Here is an 18,973-nt window from a genome sequence, read left to right as displayed (position 1 = left end):
AGAGCGCCAGCCGGCGGCCCTCTGCTCGAGCCAGAGAGACCGGGACGGGTGGCGACAGAGGGGTCTGCTGCACTCCCCTTGAGGAGTGAGAGACGCGATCGCAGCGCTGCCATGTTCATACGCCCACAGTGGACGCATGAATCATCCACGAGCGCAGCCTCAGCGTGTTGGACGCCCAGACACTGCAGACAACGCTCGTGACCGTCAACCGAAGACAGGAAACGACCGCATCCAGAAGGACACGGACGAAACGGCATCTTGAAAAAGACGCGAATCGTCCGTGATTTGCTCTTTTAGAACTGTCTCTTTTAGCCGAAGCGCCCAGGGGAATCGCCGTCTCGCAGGGACACCGCTGTAACGCGCCGTCACACCGACCAGGAACAGTTCAGCAAAACAAAGATGAATGGCTTTGTAGTGATCTTCTTCATCGACTACTCGGCTCCGAAGCAAAAATCTAATGAGTGGATGCACCTGTCGCCCTATTTATACCCGCTGGCACGGGGAGTGGCTCAGGTGTGTTAATCCACTTGCCAATTTCATTGGCGTTTTCTCTTAAAATCAGAGATGATTGGCCTCCCAAGTGAGACCCCATTTGTCGGTCGACATAACTCGTAGTGACCGACAGATAGGGAATGCAAAAGGTGTAGTGCAACAGAAACACGTCTGCATAATGCAGATAGTTCAGTCACAAAATAAAACACGGCAACGACAAAACAAATACAGTATTTAAAACAAGCATGTACATTTTCCAAGTGATCAATAAAAAAATAATAGCCACTAGGAAACATCTCTTCTTGTATTACTTTTCAAGCTACCATTGCCTCTACTCAGTTTGAGTTTTAAAGTGATTGATAAAATGACATATTAACAGTAAAATTAAACTATCATAACACTATCTGCAATGCTTTTTCTGAAGAACCCAAAACCGATCTTAACATTTTTCAGACAACCTATCAGCCTATTAATCTCTAGTTGAAATATGAATTGAAGCCCTGAGTCAAGGCATTTAATGTGCCATACAGCTTCACGATGAACCAAGAGGACAAGGAACGGAAGTCAAATAACTGGTCCAAAGGTCCAACCTGTCAAGCAGTCCTTTCAAAAAGTGTTGGGGTACAGCTGTATTTAGCGATTCTTCGGCACGGCACTATTTGAGCCCTTGAAAAACACATTAGCAAAGCTTCCTTTTTGGCAGTACTTTGAAGAGGACCTATGAGAGGCTGGAAAGGCAAAAACCCTGGTGTTAGATGTTGATTCAGAAAGAGTCATTCAGACTACTCAATCTACGCTCCACCATCGTACAACCCCAGAGCCCACTGCGCCTTTCCATTTTACGATTATCAAATTAAATGGTCTGCCATACTCGTAGCACACGTAGTCTCTACGGCACAATTTAATTTCATAGCTTTACCCCCTGAGAGTCAAACCATAAAAAAATGGGATAGAAACCATGTCAGATGTGACCTCATGCAATTAATCCTCTTGTATTTTTAGAACTCAAAAACCCGATGGTCTAATTTATGAGGTGAATGACAGTTAAAGGGTGCTTCAGAAATACAATCTGTCAGCTAGTAGAAGTGCTTTAAGCTTGTAAACCAACTTAATGGGCCACCAAAGTCTTTGGATATGCCTGTTCGAATTTAAGGTGAAATCATGCATGTCGTGAAGCACAGCAAACACAGGGTAATAGTTTATTAAACAGTGCACGTGTAAAGACAAAAAAAGGCAGAAATGCGCTGCAAAACAATGTTTGCCTACTCTCTTAAAGCAACTGCAATTCCAGTCAAATGTCTCCCTGTTAACCTTTTCGCTCAAATGAAGCCAACACAGAGCAAAAACACTGCAGGTTTCAACAAATGACAAGATAATATTTGAGAAGGCATTTTAAAGGCGAAGTATGTAATATTTCTTCGATCATTGCTTAGTTTAATATTCAGAGTCAACTATTTGTAGGCTACTTTCTCTGAAAAGTGCAAACAGTGCCATTCTGTGATGCTTGAGCATCTCAACCGGCCCAACACAAAAACACTTTTTGCTCAACTAATTCTATTTAGTGGTGCATAAATTACAAAATAAAGGCTCAAGACTATACAAAAAATGGCAAGATATTGCCAAGGTCCTAAACTGACTTTCAGGTAGACAGTTCAGAGCTATCAAAGTCAACGTGGAGCGAAAACAGGGTTAGTTATTGAAAAAGACTGGCCAGTAAACTGCTAGATACTGCCAAGTCACCATGTCCCCTGCAGTTACTTTGGGTTTCAGAGAAGAGAGCTTTGACAGATAGTTGTAACAGAGTAGGAATGGCGGCAAGTCAAAGGCTGATGAGGGCAGACAGATGGTGTACAGGTAGGAAGGTGGCTGCGGTCTCCTTGTTGTGACCTGCAGAGATTAGCGCTGTCTGTACGCCCCCGCCCTTCCCCACAATGATTAGTGGTTCCGGAGGAGGACGCCTGGCTGAACAGCAAAGCCAGGCATTCCACATATGCTATATATATATATATATATATATATATATATATATATATATATATATATATATAAAAAAAGAACAACACTTATGTTACTGTAGGGAAGAGACTCTCAGCAATTAAAACTGACCAATCTAAGTCAACAGGGAGTCAACATTTACTAACTGTACATAAAAGTTTGCCTCTAAAATAACTTTCCTTTTCAGATGATGTCATCAGGCCCTCAATTATTCAGCCCCTCCCCTCTAAACACCATGTAGATCATACTTTTCACAATCCAATCCATTTCAGGTGGATAAAACTAATTTCTGGCCCATTTATCGGACACAGAAGTAAATTGTTGTGTGAACAACATAACCTTTTTGAATACATGTGTGGTACTATGTATCTAGGATGCTAATTAATTTGTGATAAAATAGGTAAATTGGTAATACAAAGACTGTAGTTTCAATCCCAACACGTTAGGGCTTATCGAACAAGTTTAAGACCACTTGAGAAAGAAACGTGACACTTTGATTAAAGATATGCACTAATTAACAAGTAGGCAAACCAATTCAAATTCCAGATCTATGATGAAATGTAGGAAAAACCCCATTTACAACTTTGATTGAGCAATTCACAATTACAGTAGGCCTACAACCAAAGAACTGGCATTGGGTTCACAAGAGTAGACTTTTCTAAACTGTTTCTGCCCATTCAAACAGCCTCTTTTGTTACAATAATAATGGTTCCAAACCCAGAGGATGAATGTCGCGTAATCCTCCATGGCATCAGATCAGGATTTGGGTTGGCTAAGCCAGCTGCCACTACATAATATTGGTCATCTCTTAATTTGCACAGAAGGTACATGTTGGTTTGTTTGTCATTTTCATAATTGTTGGTCATGCATAAAATTAATGGTTTTCATTGACGTGATTTTATTTCCCAGCCCAGTTAAGCGCAAACACATTGATAGCACTGGTAGCACATAATAGATATTGTAAGTTGGGCTGTCACTAATGATTATTTTGGTAAATGAGTAATCTTTCGAATATTCTGTCCATTAATTGAGTAATCGGATAATTGATAATTATTTTTTTGTAGTAAAAAAAAATATACCTAAGTGAACAACAGCCTTTAAAATGACTTAAAATACATATAGCAATTAAGCAAAAATAATTAGTTAAAATAAAGTATAAAATGCAAGTAGTCGTGCTTTTATTGAACAAAACTGTTGAAATACATAATGTATTATAAACAATAGCGCTAATGTACATTAAGTATTACATATATCAAATGCCTGCAGAGGTGCCAACTGACCATTGTTTTAACACTTTTACATGCTAATCCTTGTTTATTAATTACTAAACATTCTATTCAAATGTCCACTTAATCTTTAATATTTGGCCATTTCTTTGCTACAGAAATGCTACAGCTACTGTAATTACTTGAATATGTGGACATCAAAACGTGTAACTCAGAGTGAGGATTTGAGCATTTATTTTGAAATCATGATGAACAGTTAGCATATTGAGAAATATTTTGATGTGTTTGTGTAGGTTTATATATTATTTACCTTATAAATGTGATGAAATGTTACACGTAGCATTCTCAGATTAACATTTAAACCCAAACTCACAATAATAAATAGAGATGGAGTTTGAGATGCTCCACACATAAAATATAACAGTTTGTGTGGAGCAGCATTTACCAGAGATGTATAGTAACGAAGTAGAACTACTTCACTACTGTACTTAAGTACTAAAAGGCGGTATCTGTACTTTACTAGAGTATAATTTTTTTCTCCTATTTCCACTTTTACTTCAGTACATATTTTCGCTGAGTTTAATACTTTTACTCCGATATTTTTTTTTATGTGCTGCATCGTTACTCGTTACAATTATAAAAATGTTACGAATCATTCCATTACAAACCACTGCCAGAACTGTAGATGGCATGGCAGGTTTGATGAAGCTGGCACATCATTGAGCGAATCAAGCGATTAAGAAGACTGCGCATGCTGACTGAACTGCTGTGAAGAGAGAAATGATCACCGAGCCGAGCCAGATAATGACTCGTTCACGAGTCAAGAACTGGTTGCATCGGTTCTCGGATGACCAGTAACGTTAGTTCTTTCTGACAGTTCGATTCAATAAACCAGTTGAAGAAAACAGTTCACCGATTCTTTTGCGCTCGACGCAATGGCGTCACTGGCGTTGACTGCACCTGGGCTCATAACATTAACACAGAATTAGTTCAGAATCAATCACTAAAAGAATCATTTCGGTTCAGATGCTCTGTGTGTCGGTTTGCTTCACGCTAAATCACACATGCGCAGTATCATCAGCTCCTCGGTTCCCGAATCGGACGCGTCTGACAGAAACGGTTCTTGACTCGTGAACGAGTAATTATCTGGCTCGGCTCGGTGTTTATCTTCAGTTCTATCTTCACAGCAGTTCAGTCAGTGTACTGTTTGAGTCAATGAATTACTCCGGGATATTGGTTTGTTTTAACTCAGAGGGAGTGTCAGACACAAGTTAACAGCTTAATTCATCTGTGGATTAATGCTTATTGGAGACGCGAACCGTTTAAAACGATTCTGTTCGTTTTGGTGAACTGTTTCAAAAATATCCGGTTACATCGAATGATTCGTTCGCGAACCGGATATCACAAACTGCTTTGTTTTTAACTGTCTTACAACAGACACGGAAGAGAAGACAATGCTGAATAAAGTCATAGTTTTTGCTATTTTTTGGACCAAAATGTATTTTCGATGCTTCAAAAAATTCTAAATGACCCTCTGATGTCTTACGGGTTTGAAACAACATGAGGGTAAGTTATTAATGACATAATTTTGCAAATTGGGCTAACTAACCCTAGTAACCGTTTTTTGTTTACAAGAAGTTACAGTCAAAGGAATTGTTATTGTGATTTAGGTTAATCATTTGAAATAGTAAAAACAATATGTTCAAACTTTTGACTACTTTCTTTAATAACTACATAACACAATACTTCTACTTTTACTTTCAGTACTTGAGTAGTAAATTTTAAAATAGACTACTTGCAATACTTAAGTACAAAAAATGTTGAATACTTTAGTACTTCTACTTAAGTGTGGTGCTTAAAGAGCACTTCAACTTCTACTCAAGTCACTTTTTTGATAGAGCACTTGTACTTTTACTCAAGTATGGGTCTCTAGTACTTTATACATCTCTGGCATTTACTATGAACAGAGCTGCTCTGAGACGTATGCACTTAACTATTGGTTTGCCGATATTTGGCATTTTTCAAATATCGGCATTGAACGATACGTTTTTTTGCTTGGCCAATGTGTTCGAGGCGGGACTTTTATTTTGACGGTGATGACAGGGGCAGTGCCTGAGTGCACACAGTGCTCACACTCTCTCTCTTGTTTGTTATTGTCGCTAACAATTCTGTCTAATATGGATAGAAGTCTGTTTAATAATCAGATAGAATGGTTAAAGGAATTAATGTATACAGAAAATATTATAATGGTTGCTTTTATATTAGACCTATTAGAAATAGAAAAGCAAACATTACAGGTGCTGGTCATATAATTAGAATATCATCAAAAAGTTGATTAATTTCACTAATTCCATTCAAAAAGTGAAACTTGTATATTATATTCATTCATTACACACAGACTGATATATTTAAAATTCTTTTTTGATGATTATAACTGACAACTAAGTAAAATCCCAAATTCAGTATCTCTGAAAATTAGAATATTACTTAAGACGAATACAAAGAAAGGATTTTTTGAAATCTTGGCCAAATAAAAAGTATGAAAATTAAAAGTTTGAGCATGTACAGCACTCCATACTTAGTTGGGGCTCCTTTTGTCTGAATTACTGCAGCAATGCGGCATGGCATGGAGTCGATCAGTCTGTGGCACTGCTCAGGTGTTATGAGAGCCCAGGTTGCTCTGATAGTGGCCTTTGCATTGTTGGGTCTGGCATATCGCATCTTCCTCTTCACAATACCCCATAGATTTTCTATGGGGTTAAGGTCAGGCGAGTTTGCTGGCCATTTAAGAACAGGGATACCGTGGTCCTTAAACCAGGTACTGGTAGCTTTGGTACTGTGTGCAGGTGCCAAGTCCTGTTGGAAAATGAAATCTGCATCTCGATAAAGTTGGTCAGCAGTAGGAAGCATGAAGTGCTCTAAAACTTCCTGGTATACAGCTGCGTTGACCTTGGACCTCAGAAAACACAGTGGACCAACACCAGCAGATGACTTGGCACCTCAAACCATCATTGACTGTGGAAACTTTACACCGGACCTCAAGCAACTTGGACTATGTGCCTCTCCTCTCTTCCTCCAGACTCTGGGACCCTGATATCCAAAGGAAATGCAAAATTTACTTTCATCAGAGAACATAACTTTGGACCACTCAGCAGAAGTCCAGTCCTTTTTAAAGCGAGACGCTTCTAACGCTGTCTTTTGTTCAAGAGTGGCTTGACACAAGGAATGCGACAGCTGAAACCCATGTCTTGCATACGGCTGTGCGTAGTGGTTCTTGAAGCACTGACTCCAGCTGCAGTCCACTCTTTGTGAATCTCCCCCACATTTTTTAATGGGTTTTGTTTCATAATCCTCTCCAGGGTATGGTTATATCTATTGCTTGTACACTTTTTCTCTACCACATCTTTTTCTTCTCTTCGCCTCTCTATTAATGTGCTTTGACACAGAACTCTTTGAACAGCCAGCCTCTTTCGCAATGACCTTTTGTGTCTTGCCCACCTTGTGCAAGGTGTCAGTGGTTGTCTTTTGGACAACTGTCAAGTCAGCAGTCTTCCCCATGATTTTGTAGCCTACAGAACTAGCCTGCATCCGAAAACTTAGGCAGGTGACTTGCTGCCTTGCTGTCTAATAAGGCAATGACTGGCTTCTGAGGCGGAGCAATGGTTTAATGATCTACAACAAAATATAGAGAGCTTTGGTGATAACCAAGTAGATATTTCATTACTGCAATATTAATTTTTTGCTAGAAATTACATAAAAAGTGGAATACATTGTTCAGAAACATACATTTACACACAAACCCACCAACGACCGCAACTTTCAGACGCCATCTTTATTTTTTGGCTTAACTGTCACAGAATGGAACGCACAGGATTGTGGGATATCAAAGGCAGCGAAGGATACATCTATGCTGCCTTCAAAAACTGGCCAGATGAACATGCCTTGATGCCTTACTACCTTGGAATGCGACCTCCAAAGGCAGCATTTTTAAGTTTTCGGATGCAGCCCTAGACTGAGAGACCATTTAAAGGCCTTGCAGGTGTTTTTAGTTAATTAGCTGATTAGATTATATAATATAATAGAGTATATAATATCGAACCTTTTCACAATATTCTAATTTTCTGGGATTTTCCTTAGTTGTGTTATACACATCAAAATTAAAAGAAATAAACATTTGAAATATATCAGTCTGTGTGTAATGAATGAATATAATATACAAGTTTAAATTTTGAAAGAAATTAGTGAAATCAACTTTTTGATGATATTCTAATTATATGGCCAGCACCTGTATAATACTTTCTCATTTGCCATCAGCATTAAGCAAATACACATTTATACAGTTTAAAAAAAATCTTTGAAGGAATATTTCACAATTCTTAGTTGAATCCAGCTGTGAGCTTTTGTTAAGTGTTCATTTTTATCCAGCATGATCATTTGTGTGACAGTCGGTCCATGTGAATTGAATGCTTTAAACTTTAAATTCGTGCAGTACTTTATGCAGTTGACCACTGTAATGTTCAAGTCGTTTTCACTGTCTGCTGTACATAAAATGATGGTTACCCAGGCTTTATTTGAAAAATATGATTCCCAATGCACAAAAACTTCCCAGAATACTGAGTACCCTCTAGGTTATATATATATATATATATATATATATATATATTTGTGAAAAATACTGTCATCTAAATTATAGGCATGTTTCTTTCAAATATTTATTTTTTAATCCATTGTCAAATTATTTCAAATTTCTTAAATATTAATAAAAATAAAATCATATCGGCTATCGCCCCCCTTGCTTTCCAAGATATCGGCATCGGCTTTCAAAAAACACATAACGGTCGACCACTTCATGTAACCTACATAAATTCAAGTGCACATATTAAACCGACATTTCATAAATTTAACTGAATCATACCGTGTTAATTCACAATAGCATTATGCTTTATTATGATTTTTTAATTAAGTTTTATATATCACGCAGCCTTTTATGACAGTCTAATGATTTTCATGGATTCTTGTCAGTGGAATGTGCCACTTCCAGCATTTTGCCGATTACTTAACACGGGCAAAATATATATATATTTTTTTATGGAGTACTCAAATTTAATCGAGGAATTGTGACAGCCATAATTGTATTTACAGCCTGGATCCATTCATTTATCTAAACTCTGAAGTGAATCCAAGAAGTCAAAAAAACTTTTCTTGACAATGAAATTGGCTGAACGGTAACATTTATACTTAACTGGTTAGAAAAAACATGCTTTTAATTGCTGATTATTTTGTACAATTCCATGATCATATCATAGAAGCCAAGGACAAAGTCAAAGCGATAGCGGTTTTAGAAGTAACTGCTTCATTCTGTTTGTAGCACAAGAACAAATCTAGGACACATTCTCTACAGCTGGACCTGAACAAATATTTTAGATAACTGCAACCAGGTATTTTTAATCATACAACTTAAAAGAGCTTAATATCTTCATAGTCAAGAGATGAATGATTTGTAAGCATCCATTAAATTCATACGTTTCAGTAATTAGTTCATGCACTGCCATCATTCCATTCAGCTAAAATATAAAGCGATTATGGAAACATAATGTAATTAAAAACAAAAATTAATATTTAAAACAATCCACAACTGTGCAAGGCTTGATACAGTATCAACTCGTACAAAGGAGTCAGACAGTATAGCTACACATGCAGTTTGGAAAGGGCTGCATCCCCAATTCAATATAGTCAGCAAAACAGGTGTGTCATATGATAATAGCCTTAATGTAAAACTGAATCTCTGTGACCCAAGTTATTATCTTCATAACACCAAGGCTGCTTTTATCCCCTCAGATCATCGTCTCTAGTTATTTATAGTGTCATGGATGGCAGCCATGCCTGGCTGGTACCACATTCATATCCTCAGGCTGTGCGAAACTGATGTGTAATTTAATTAAGAAGATCATTTAGGCATAGATCTGATCTACTTAGTGACTGACAGACATTTGCACAGTGTTTTCAGAAACTATCTTGCCTAAGGAAAAAGGGAATTACAACACACTAACTTACCTTTGAAGGCTGGTAATGGAGGATCAAATCTTACCAGAGTTACGAAAACACAACATGAGCTTGAGTTTAAAAACTCACTTGCTGCTAAAACAAACTTTCACCTTGACATGAAGATGTTGGCACAAAGTCTCGGTTTTCTTTACAAGTGCGCAATACGCCACCCCTACTAAAATAGTAAGATAGTAATACATTTGTTCATGAAACACCCCTGGCAGTTGTGAAGCCTTAAAATGATCAAGCTTATTACTTTTCCAAGTCTGTCTTAACGGGTTTCGGATCGATTCAAAAAGGCGCTGTTGCTCTCAAGGCTTTGGCTAATAAAGAGTCAGTGGACTGTTTTCATGCTTTTTTTAAGAGGGAAGGGCAGAGTCAGTCTCTCTCTTTATAAAAACACGCTCTTCCTCCAAAAACATTTGCCAAATGTTCGACACAAATGCAGCCTTTTCCTGCCACGGCGCAAGTCCTGCTCTTTTAAAGTCTGGACTGTATGTCTGATCAGGCCAACATAAAAGATTCTGGCATTCATTAAATTTGCATAAAGCCCTTGATAATCGGGCTGAACCATTACATTCGGACAGGCTTATAATAATTTCCTTGTAATCATTTAAATTGCAGAAAACAAAAAATATTTGTAAATGCATAAATATGGCTTTGGTTTGAGAACAAATTCACACAAATCAGACATTCTAACTACATAAATATAAGTATTAGGCCTATATATTAAAACTGAAACTACTATACAGATGTTCCAAAGGAAAGAAACCAGAAAGACTTGGGATTCGGGATACACATGGGTTAAAGACGGAGTAACTTACTGACACAACTCCACACCTCCTCTCAGATTTCCCTCCCTCTCTTTCCACACCCCTGCCCGCATGCAGCATATTGCAGCAAAATTCCTCATGTTGGGAAAAACAGATTGAACTTTAAAAGATAAAATGTCCCTTAATCCTCCCACCTTGCTGAAATAACGAAGCCTCCTTCCTCTTCACGTCTCACTCACTCTCCTGCTCACCTGGTGTGGCAATCGGGCTCCTTCACTTCACGCTCTCCCGGTATATTACAACCACATGAACCGTTGTCATTCCCTGTGTGAAGCCGTGAGCTGATGGCCCATGCCGAGACAGGGATTTTTTTTCTCAGCAACAGCAGCAGCAGCGAAAGCACCAGTGTGTCTGCTTGCTGCTCAACTATCCGGCTGAAACATTTCCAGCTCTTCCCAGACCCCTCCCCTCCTCTCCTGCAACCAACCCCTTCCTGCCAGACTGCCTCCGGCAAGAGGCCGCCCATCCGCAATCTAGCCAATAGCATCCTGCATTCTCTCTCTGAGGCTCTGTTGTTAGCAAAGTTTCCCCAAACTGCCAAGCTGACCTCAGAGATTCCGGTGACAGGCACCTGAATGCTGAACTTAATGGTATTCCCCAAATTTTAACAGCAATGTGCACAAATTTGCTACTTTGCTCCAACCCTGTGATGTTTTTCTTTTTCTGTAGAATGAAAAATGAGACGTTAATCTTAATGCACACAGTCAAGCTCCAAAAAGGACAGAAACACAATGAAAGAATCATAAAATCAACGTGTTGCCAGAAAAATATAAAAACCCAAGTGACAGACCACGGCTAACTAAAAGTTAACCTAAGATTAAAACCATTAAAAAAAATAATTACTCTAAATGTTTACTAACATGAAATACAAATATATATTTTATATCAGTTAGTTGCCAACTTAATGTAGCTTAAAAGGTTAGTTCACCCAAAAATTCTAATTAGCCTGTGTTTTCATCTGAAATAAGAAAGTCACACACCTATATGCTCTGAGGGTGAGAAAAACACAGGTTAATCTTCATTTTTGGGTGAACTAACTCTTTTACTTAATATATTAAAACAGAAATAATAGTTATTTAAAAAAAATTTATAAAAAATTGTATAGACATCCTTTTTAAAAAATACAATTATGAACATTTTAACTACATTTAAAAGATTTTTTTCTGTATGGAAAAGAACTGCAACTTTTTGCCTACTGTCTTCTTTTGTGTTTCACAGAAGAATGCAAATGACAACAAATTTTAGGATGCTAGAGGGCTCAGTAAATGATAACAAAATCTTCATTTATGAGTGAACTATTCTTTCAAGATGGTTTCAAAGCATATCTGCCCTCAAGGCAGTGTTTGTGTAGTGACATAGTATAAAGACTTTAAATTCTCTCACATCTAACAGCTCCGTCAAACACAGTAGCTCTGCCTGCCTCCAAGGTCTCTGCATCCCCTGGCAACCCATCGCTATGACAATGAGCATCGTCACGATAGGGCGATGAGGACACATCCTCCCCTCCCCTACCTTCATGTCAGGGAGACTCTTGGCATCACGTGAGGGATGATGCAGTGGGGTAGAAGTGATGAGTCAGATTCCGCTTCACAATGTTTCCATCCCAATCAATAGAACAGCTGTAGTCCTCCTGCATTTAGGGGCTCACGTTCCCAAAGGCACACTGCAATTATGTGACAGCCAAAGTACTTTTACAAAAGCAGCGACAAACAATGTTAAAACAAAACACTGCTTGAACATCAATGAGGCGAGACACACACTCGTACTCAACGCAGCTGCCAACTAACCCTGATAACCCTGAAAGTCAACTCTAGGTGATTACACTAAACGCTCCTACCATTTTAATGTTGTTTACTGCTCAAATTGCTTATTTGACATATAGAATTGAGGTTGAATGCCATTTGATTTGGCCAAATAATAAATCCACATGCACCTCGCTGATATGGTCCCACAATAACACAGAAATTGTTAAAATGACAAATGACTTGCTTATTGCATCAGATCAAGGCTGCATCTCATTGCTAGTTTTACTTATCTTAGTGCTGGGTTCGACACCATAGATCATGACATACTCATAGATAGATTACAAACCTATACAGGCATTCAAGGGCAGGCTCTAAGATGGTGTAGATCCTACCTGTCCGATCGCTACCACTTTGTTTATTTAAATGGGGAGTCATCTCATTTATCACCAGTAAAATATGGAGTGCCACAAGGATCTGTCCTAGGTCCTCTGCTATTTTCAATATACATGTTTCCCCTTGGTAATATTATTAGAAAATATGGGATTAGTGTACACTGTTATGCTGATGATACTCAACTATATATCTCAATGAGACCAGATGAAACTTCAAGATTATCTAAGCTAACAGAGTGTGTTAAAAATGTAAACGGTTGAATGACCAATAATTTTCTCCTATTAAAAACGGATAAGACAGGGATATTCCTTATTGGACCAAAAAACAGTACACAGAATCTCGTAGATTACAGTTTGCAACTAGGGTGCAACTACGGTGAGGAAATTTTCCCACCGGTTAATCAATGTGTGACAACACCGGCAGGTTATCACTGCGGGGACGGGGCGTTCCCTCTTTTCCTCGCTTTCCTTTGCTTTTAAATAGCTTGTAAACAAATAGTACCATTTCGGAGTAAAGCAATTGTTCAATTTTAGTTTGTTTGAATTTTCCCTCTTTTCCTCGCTTTTAAATAGCTTAAAAGTGCCATGAGCAGTTCCGCGTCAATTGCTTGAATACAATAACAAAATAAAACGTCAAAATCACTTTAGCCTATTTATAAAACATTTATTAACAAAACAAATATATAAAAATAAAAATACACCATGCTATAGGGCAGGCTATGCCTAATATAAAATAACAAATAACTTAATGTATACAAAACTGGAAATAGGCTAAATATACATGTATAGTATATAACCAAATAAATAACATAGACATAGAAACATAGAATATTTATTAAAAAATGAGTAAGAAAGCTTGGAGGCATGGCATACACCTTAAAATAAATAAAAAAACATGTTTAAATAAAGTAAAAATCAGCAAACAATATGGAAACAATTAAATAAGAAACAAATATAAAAAAAATACAAAAATCCAAAATCATCTTAGATAAATGGCTAAAGTCAACAGGCTTTTCAAAATCCAAAATATTGCCAAACATCACCGTCAACACTATCTATCGCGGCAAGCCTTTTTTGCAACTAGACGGATGTACTGTTACTTCCTTTACAGCCAAACATCTGGGTGTTATATTAGACAACAACGATATTTCCATATTACAAAAAAGCATTCTTCCATCTTAGAAACATTGCCAAGCTACGAAACATGTTATCTATTTCTGATGCAGAAAAGCTAGTTCATGCATTCATGACCTCTAGACTGGAATATTGTAATGCACTTCTAGGTGGTTGTCCTGCTTCTTCAATAAACAAGCTACAGGTAGTCCAAAATGCAGAGGCTAGAGTCCTTACCAGGGCAAGAAAATATGATCATATTACCCCAATTCTACAGTCTCTACACTGGCTACCTATTAAGTTCCGTATCAGTTACAAAATATTATTACTTGCCTTTAAGGCCCTTAATGGTTTAGATCCTGCATACCTAAATAGTCTTCTACCACGCTAAAATCCATCACGCTAACCTAGGTCATAAAATGCTGGACAAATGTGCATTGTTATTCTTTAGCTTGGGTTAAACTAATTAATTTTACTTGGTTGGAACAGCAGCTATGCTAATTATTTTTCTATTTGTTTCTCTGGAACTAGGATTACACAAGCTTCAGTCAGTATCCAGAACACCTGAGAAGAGATGATGCTGACCCTCAGAGGACCCCAGATGATGCTAACCCTGAAACAACATACAGAACTACCAAATTTTGCTACAGGTGTGATTGTATTATGATAATTGCTGTTAATAGTGTTCATCATCTGTTGGACTGTCTTTAATTTAAAAAAAAATCAGAAAATTTCTGCCATATGCAGATAATCAGACAGTCACCACTTTATAAGCTACTACTAAATACTATAGAAACTGAATTTTCTGTAAAGTTGCTTTGCAATGCTTTGTATCATAAAAAGTCTGTACCGATTTTTCCCGGAAAAACACGACCGGCTGGAGGCGTGACGTGTGGGCGGAGCTAAAGAATCATGAGCGCCAGTAGGCTTTTGCGTTGAGAGCCCCAAAACAAACCATGGCTAACAGTCAGATTCAGCATATATTTATGATCCAGAATCAGATCCAGAGGCTGAAATTTAACAAGAGCAGCATCAGCAACAACGTCTCTATGTGGTATGTACTGAAACTGTATATATTTGCTTAGCGGTTTTGGAAAATGACTAAGTTCCACTTTGTCGTCTTTTTTTTTTTTTAAGCTGTACATGTGGAAAGTCCAGTTTGATGACAACATCGCATGTTGTTTACTTGATGTGCTTACGCGCCGATAGCTAAGTTAATAACACAGAGATATTTGAAGCAGTTTTACTCACCACCTGCCGTTCCAACACACGATCTTGACCCTTTTTCGTTGGGACTGCATTATCCTTAAGAAATAAACGATGTGCAAATCCGGCGTCAAACTGGACCTTGTTTGTAAAACAAGCATCTTCGAAATGCAGGGAACAAACACAAACACTTGCACAACTCCATTGATGCTCTGTAAAAATAAACTCCATCCACTGGTCCCTTAATGCTGTTTCTCTTTTGGTAATCTGTGCAAGGTTGTCTTGCCCTGGCAACCAAAAACACACCTCTTTTGTGACATTTCGCAACGCTCTCGCTCTGATCAGTGAATGTCTCTGCTGTGCTCTGCTCTACGGGAGCGCGCGCTCTTCCGGCAAAAGTGCCCTTAGGACCCATATAAGGAAATTCCGCTCCATCTAACGTCACACAGAGCCATACTCGAAAAAAAAACTTTCCGAAACTTGTGACAAACCGGAAGGAGTATTTTTGGAACAGAAATACTCCTTCAAACGTACAACTTAATTTTTGAAACTTTGTCCATGTTTAGCATGGGAATCCAACTCTTTAACGGTGTAAAAAACTCAGTATGCATGAAATAGCATTTCACCCCCCCTTTAATTTAAATAACTGAAGAAATATGTATTGTACCTCACCTAAAGCATTATAATTATTTCACCCACGCCGGACAGAGAGTGGGACGTTGCAGCTGCATGTCAAGCCAAACCTCTCACGGCAGGCGCATCACCAGCTTGAGATCGCTTTTATGACATCAGCCTCTTTAGAGACCGCCGATCAATCATGCCAAAGCAATTATCAGCCGATTTTGATCGGTATCAATCGGAGCACCACTACCTAGCAGCATGCCGATCTGTCAAGATAATGATGGGCTATTTGAAAGGTTTTAGAGAGATGAACCAACATCCACTTAAATGAATTAATGAATCCTGATGCTAACATATCTGCATTTAACCTCCACTACATTTAGGCTATTTACAAAATTCTAGATTGGAATCTTCTGAGTGTTGCAGTTTAACCCTGGCCTATAACAGCATGCATATAGTACCAAATAAACAAACATACAGTAGTTTCAGGACATACTTTTTAATAGCATTGCTTGCAATATAAATATCATTCAATTTTAGCCATAACCATTAGGCCTAATAAACTTGTTGTAATGTGAGAGAGACACTGAATAATTTTGCATAACTTAGCTACTTAAAATACCACTTAAAATGCCATACTTAGTTCACTTATAATTAATATTTTCATTTTTACACAACATCTTGAAGACCCCTGTTCTAGAGACAGCTCTTTTATGTTCTTAAAAGATGTCTACAGTAAACTATTCATTAAACTATGATGCAAAACTAAATAATGCTGCCTTCCAAAACCCAAAGGTAACTAATTACCCCCATTAGACATCCTCACTAAACAAGAATCATTATCCTACACTGAACTACAAGGATGTGCAGACTTGCAGACAGAGGCTTAATTTACTTAAACAACCAGAAAGGTGCAGTACCTGCTGTGAGGGCAAATAAAAATGAGATCATGGAAGTAGATTACTATTTGGGTCATACTTGCATTATGCTTATTGAGATTTAGAAAAGCATCTTAGCATATATCCTCTTCTATATTATATCGCTCAGCACTTTCTCAGGCAACTCACCTTTCATCTGCATATCTCAGCTAACTAAAACTATTTGTTTGGACATGGTAGCATGATAATACAATGTTATTTCAACGTATATCTACCATGGCCATATGTTTTTTACACTAGGATAATATGATGCTATACTATCTGGAGCTACATGTTAAGTGATCAAATTACCATGATACATATTAAACAGGCATGGTATTCATATCCAGTACTATTACTGTACCATGACCTATAAGCAATTAGCGCTATAGCATAGACAGCTGCGTATATAATGGAGACGTTCTGGTAGTTCCGTGTTAGTAATGATGATGATGGTGACAATCCACTAGTTGTTGGGCTCTCACGTGCTCAGTGCGCGCGCGCGGGGTGTGGCGAGGGATTTGGGAGCGGTTTCATGACGGGACAAGTCTTCAACGGGTGAACAGTAGGCTATGTCGGTCTGTAACACATTTAAAAGACACTAGTCGTACTGTTTTTGTAGACAGAAATGATCCAGTGATAAACTGACGTGATTTGTTCAATATCATTCTTTCGTCATTCGCAACAATGACGTGAGGGGAAAAGTCCATATCAACTTGGGCACGTGAAGTCTTTAGTAACGAATAACTTAAGGTGCTAAACTCAAATCATTTTATATTATTATCATCATTATCCATACTCTCTCTTCTATGTCTGTGTGCGATAAAGCACGGGTGAAACCCTCTTAATAATGACTTAAAGTCATTATTTTGAAATAAATATCGAACCAATTATTTCTGATCTCACGGAATTTGACGCAATAAATTCGAAAAAAATTATCCAATGAACGATGACGCGATATTAATTTAAACAACTAACGTTAACGTTAAACAAGCATGGACTATGGGCGGTCAACGTTGATTTTCCTTTTTAGCAATTTTAACGAATGCAGTGTCTAAGCCATCGTTTATATTCGGTTTTACATTAAGGAACCACTTTTAACTAACGTACTTCAAGTCATTATATTCGGAACAATTCCATTTAAACGTTACTAATCGTGTTAGAATTCGGCGGACGATATTCGAATGAATTCCCATCACGAAGTAACGGAGCAATGACACAGGGGGGAAAGGTAACTGCTGTGAACTAAGTAATCCTGAAGAATGAGCAGTCAGCGCGTATTTTTCATTGATTTTGACAAATTCAATGTCACGGTGATTTTCCGACGGTCCAGCACGCGAGCGTTCCCGTTTTAGCTCGTGGGTATTTCACACAAACTTCTTGCGCTCGATCGTAGTTTTATTTTTAAGAAAGATGTATTATTTCTCGCCTGGAAACACTTCCTAAACCCATGTCGACATCACTGAGCGACAAACCCAACGCTGGCTAAACACGCTCTCTCTGCGATGACATTATTTTGACATTTCACACCCTGTCGATAATAAACAACCCGAGCTTTACAAATATCGCTCCCACTACACTGTCAACACCTTAAAAACGCTTGAATTGAACCTGCTGCTTACCTGGTTACAATGACCTGCCGCTACTGTGCTTTTTCTTGACCACAAATCACGCAGACGGCAAAAGAGCTCGATGGAAACTGCGGTAAATGACTCGTTAGGTCAGGAGCAATAAGGCTTATTTTTTAACTGAAGCGAGCATTCTCCTCTGTCCACGCGAATGCGGTTTGTCAGGCAACTGGTTTGGATTTTAACGCCGAACTCAAGTTAGTTTACCAAGAAGCTGGTCGTGCAACAAGCTGCTGCTCTGACAGCTCGTGGGAGAAGGGACCAAGTCATGTGACTTGGACACGGGGGTAGGTTACTACTTTAAAGCGAAAATATACCTTAAATGTATCCTATATACCTACTTTTGCATTTATAGATCTCAAGGAATCTAAAACGCATCTGTTAATTTGTAGTCTATGGAATCTAGTCTTAAGACTTGTCATGTCAGTTGTGTTAATTCCCCCCTATTTACAGTCTGAAGTGGTTTAGTCCAAATGAATGTCAGGAGCCCTGGGAAGGGCAAGGGTCTGCTTGTTGCCGTGGAAACAACAGTGAATCTCCCGAGGGTACAATGGATGTGGGCTACAGTGCTGTTAAATCAACAAGCTGAAGGCCTGTTGTTCATCTTAGATGGTGACGATTAGATTCAGATGGCTGAATCCGCAACAGTTTACATGTCAAAATAGTGTGTGAGAGCCCCATGCCCAGAGGCCCCATAATATTATGAAAGTTATTACTTTTAAGATGAAGACTGTAAGTGCATAATTGAAAAGTAATGGCA

The 18,973-nt window shown here is 38.2% G+C and overlaps 1 protein-coding gene across 20 annotated transcripts in view; it reads right to left on the bottom strand.

Annotated features, from left to right (window-relative positions):
- Positions 1 to 18,482, bottom strand: part of LOC113098762 (muscleblind-like protein 2a) — an 87,812-nt gene extending 69,330 nt beyond the window's left edge. For 5 of the 20 annotated variants that reach the window (XM_026263845.1, XM_026264245.1, XM_026264189.1 and 2 more), the window contains exon 1: positions 18,208 to 18,482. The gene's annotated coding sequence lies outside the window, so the exon portion shown is untranslated. Of the gene's footprint in view, positions 1 to 9,767; positions 10,537 to 10,725; positions 10,991 to 18,207 lie in introns of those variants that run through there. The other 15 variants (XM_026264373.1, XM_026264334.1, XM_026264315.1 and 12 more) reach the window with 8 other exon arrangements.
- Positions 18,483 to 18,973: the final 491 nt, after the last annotated feature.

This window comes from Carassius auratus, chromosome 1, assembly GCF_003368295.1.
Source record: "Carassius auratus strain Wakin chromosome 1, ASM336829v1, whole genome shotgun sequence".
Taxonomy (NCBI): domain Eukaryota; kingdom Metazoa; phylum Chordata; class Actinopteri; order Cypriniformes; family Cyprinidae; genus Carassius; species Carassius auratus.
This window is presented reverse-complemented; position numbering and strand designations above follow the sequence as displayed.